Source organism: Eschscholzia californica, unplaced genomic scaffold (assembly GCF_041429995.1).
Source record: "Eschscholzia californica isolate CP2 unplaced genomic scaffold, dmEscCali1.0.p SCAF_5, whole genome shotgun sequence".
NCBI lineage: Eukaryota > Viridiplantae > Streptophyta > Magnoliopsida > Ranunculales > Papaveraceae > Eschscholzia > Eschscholzia californica.
The window spans coordinates 10920169-10924531 of record NW_028238472.1 but is presented as its reverse complement, the minus strand read 5'-3'; positions in this window follow the sequence as shown (position 1 = coordinate 10924531).

Below are 4363 nucleotides of genomic sequence, written 5' to 3'. Positions count from 1 at the left end.
TCCGTACACTCTTTTCATGCTCATTTTCTTCAGGAGTCGAAGTAGCATCCTATATTAGTATTGAAGTTTCTAGCACATTCAACTTGCCTTCTATCCTAAGAACCATTCCCAGGTTCCTCTCCCAATCGAGGAAATTGTGCTCATCCAGCTTCTCCTTGTCGAGAAGTGAGCGGAAGTTGAAATTCTCTATCGTCATCTTAATTCTACGTAAAAGAATTGCAAAGTTTTAAACTCGTTATCGTTTTTGGAAAAATTTAGTTTTCCTACATTATTCAATATAAAACCGTCCCCGATTGAATAACGTGATTCCAAGATCCCAAATCTTCAGAGTAAAGCAGACTAGGACCCTGCCCTCCACTCCGTCAATCCAGGTGAGCGAACTACTTCACTGATCATACCCTTATGACTCTTGGCTGATAGATTTCATTGATGAATGACTAATCTATCCTTTTTGCCTCGGGTATCCAAAAATCTTTTGCTGATCTCGTTGAGTAAAACCATTTAGACGCGTAGACCCCTGCCATGAGTCTACCCGCATTAGCTCAAGATAGAGGAGGTACTCTGCGAAGGCCGACCCACCTTCCACGATCTAGGGTCCAAAGGGTGTCTTAGTCTGGGTAGGCAATTTACTCAAAATTACTTTCGGAGACTTTTACGCTAGTCTGGCGTTTGTCATAGTGAACTACTTAGCCTAACTAAGATCAACGAGATAAAGCGTAAATAAGTAAGTAAATGCGCGCGAGAAAGTAAATCAAGCAGACATGGATCCTAGTATGGCCCCTAACCTAGAAGATCTAGTCTCCTTCAGTTTCTTCTTGTTTCGCCTTTTAATTCACCTTAGATCGCCATCTTTGAACCTCTATTGATTTCTCTCACTCGTCTTTGGATCTCATCCCCGAGCTTCTTCAATGGACTCATAGACCCTAAACTCTAATTAAAAGACTCTAACGATTCCCAGATCGTATGAACTTGAAATTTAAATTAATTACAAATTTACACCCATCCGTGCTTAAAACAAGAATGAAGAAACACTTTCTATACTTATACTAGTTTCCCGCATTCACATTACTTGCTTCTGCTCCCTCTTGGATTTTTTCTCCATTTAGTCAAGTATGTAATTTCCATGAAAGAATCTACTAAACTTGCTAGATTAACTTTGTTAACGAAGATGCAAGAACCGGAATTCTCAATTCCGTTTCTTTGACTTCCAGGTACTTAGGGTAGTTTCTTGTAATGACCTAGCCATTGCTTTTAAAACTCTGACCCTTTGTCCCTATGAATCATACGAACTCTTCTTATATTCCTCTAGTTGCTGAATTTGAAGAGCTTTGTTCTTAGATTCAAACGTTCCTCAATGTTCTTTTCAGTTTGTGTTCACAAACTGAGGTAACAACGAACATTAGGATTGGGATATTCTCAGACGTTTTCTTCGTTTCGAATTCGAGAGTGTTTCTCGGATTCTAATCAAATCAAGGAAATAACTTTCGTTTAATTCCTTCTCAAGGAATGAACGATGCTTGGAAAACTATTTCGTAATAGTCATATATACTTTACACTAAAACAAAAAAGCAAAAATCCTAAAATTTATTATCATAGCAAAAACATAGTTTTGTCACATTATTCAATGAAACGTCCCCGGTTGAATAATGCGATTCCAAGACCCCATTTCTTTGAAGTTAAGCGTACTAGGGCACTACCCTTAACCCCATCGTCCTGGGTGAGTAACTCTTTACTGATCATACTCCTATTACTCTTGGTTGATGAATAACACGTTTATGTGTTCAAATCATTCTTTGCCTCAAAATCCAAAATCCCTTTGCTGACTCGTTGAGAATAACCAGTTAGACATGTAGACCTCTTCGTAGATCTACCCGTACTGTCCCGAGGTAAAATATGTCACCCTGCGGAGGCAGACCCTCCATCGATGAACAAGGGCTCAGCAGGTGTCTTATTCTGGGTAGGTTTTTCTCAAAATTCTTTTTGGGGACTTTTAAGTAATTTATGATTTATGCGTTACTGTGAACTCTATCGTAACCATTAATGACTTATTTCGTAAAGTTTATGTGAGTTTGCGTAAGGAATTACTTAGTTCCTAGTATAGCCACTAAAAGACCTCATCTTTCAGGTTACCTCTTGTTCGCTATGGTTCGTCTGGATTTACGTCCTAGATACTCCATTGATTACTCCCACTTGAACCATGATCTCATCGTTCGGTTCATCAATTGATTCTATGACCTTATACTCTAAGTATTATTTGGGCACATACTCCTATGTGCTTAGAAACAAGAGTCGATTACTTATCTAAAGACAATATTATTCTACGCATTTACATATATATACATACAAAATATGACATTCATAAATTAATGTATCCTAGATTCATTTCTAGGTTTTCTATTTGTGGGAAATTGTGACTTATCTATGTCTAAGATGCTTATAAGTCTATTTTCGTAAAATATAAGCTAATGGAACGTTATGTTTCTTCCTTAATGATTGCTTATAAGTCTATTTTCGAAATTGTGACTTATCCTAGTCCCTTTGACTAGCCCGGGTTGCCCCATGACAAGTCTAGGACCAAGCCCTAACACTGGCCGGACCGGACCGGCACGTTCCAAACGTGTTAGACTCATTGGTCCGGACGCGTCTTGGCCCTAGGCCTAGGACGGGTATCGATGCTCCAGACGCGTCCGAGATGCGTCTGTCCGAGTCATAGACCTTTTCGGACAAGAAGTCCGGTCTCTCCAGACGCGACCAGATTAGGCTCGGACGCGAATCCCTCGGGATTCTTGTCCAAGTCCCTCTCGGACTCCTAGTCCGAGAGAATAGGACGCGACCTTGTCAAAATCTAATGATTCTACGCATTGAAACTCCTTCAAATACTTGTTTTGATTACATCTAAATGTAATTTAAACTAACCAAAACGTGTCTGAATCTCTATTCAAACTAATCTATCTAATAAATCAAGTATGAATCTAAGTCGTTCTAGTCAAAACTAGTTACATGCAAATGGCTCGTGATGCAACTGTAGGTTTTTGTACGTATCTAATACATACTAATCATCTAACTAGTGTTGTAAGCGGAATCTCAAATATCATATGTTTAACACTAATTAATCAGGATCTTATGCATGACCTAATAATGAACTAGAAACTGAAAATAGAATACCTGGATTCGCTTTCCCACAAACTAGATTCAATTAACTTTATCCCGAAGAAGATGAGAGCTTCATATGTAGCTCCTCTACTTGAGACACCCGAGTAAATAACTTGATCTCCCTTCTTTGTTGTCCGCTAGAACTCCATTGAAGGTTGAGAAGAAGAACTATTCTTCTTTTGACTCCATTAGATAAATTGGGAGCTTTTTCTCTAAAACTCTTTCTCTCTCCATAAACTGTATATTGTGAGAGAGATGAAGTTTTCTCCAGAGAAAAATCCAGCAACCTTTTCCGTTTTCTAATGGCCCTTATATAGAGAAACCCTAATAGGAATCCTATTCCCATAAGATTTCAATAAGAGTCCCAGAAAAAGTAAACACCCGAATTTCCTTAAAAGCCCTTTTAAGGGAAATTAGGGTTTCCCCTTAATAACATGGTGTGGCCGGCCACTTAAGCCCATTATGGGCTTACCCTGGCCGGCCCACCCATCTTATATGGCCGACCCTGTCCATTCCCTTAAAGGGCTTGGCCAGGACACCCTATAACTGGATTTTACCACTTTTCAGCCTTTTCTTTCGAGCCCGATTCTTTCTATCTTTTTGGCACTATTAGACTGGATCATATCTATCTATAGGCAAGCTCTCATGAGTCAACTCTCTCCGATCAAGCTACCACTCTTTGGTGTAACCCGTTGTAGGATTCGGTCCATGTTAGCCGCGGAACACCGAAGTGATCTGACGATCGTAAGCGGCTTCTAGCTAAGCATTACGATCCCTAATTGGACCGGACTAAATGATCTTCCAGATAAAGTCATCGTTATCCTAACTGACAAATTGTACGCATTGCCACCTTGGTCGAAAGACACTCCTTCGGAAGGACATCTCCTTCAGACCGAAGGACTATGTCCTTCAGGGGGTTCACACGGATCGCCCTTATAGCTAAGGCGACTACTAGGATCCCTAAGGAGAAGTCCTAGTTAACCTCACTTTGTACGAGTAAAACGCGACCCCCCGCTGGGGGTCTCAACGAGAATTCCTAGTTAAACTTACTTTGTTTCGGCAAAACAGGTAGCCTGGTAGCTAAGGCGACGACCAGGGGCCTCAAGGAGGAGTCCTAGTTAACCTCACTTTATTCGGGTAAAACGCGATCCCCCACCCGGGGTCCCAAGGAGCAATCTTAGTTAACCTATAGCCCTGGTAGCGAGAGAAG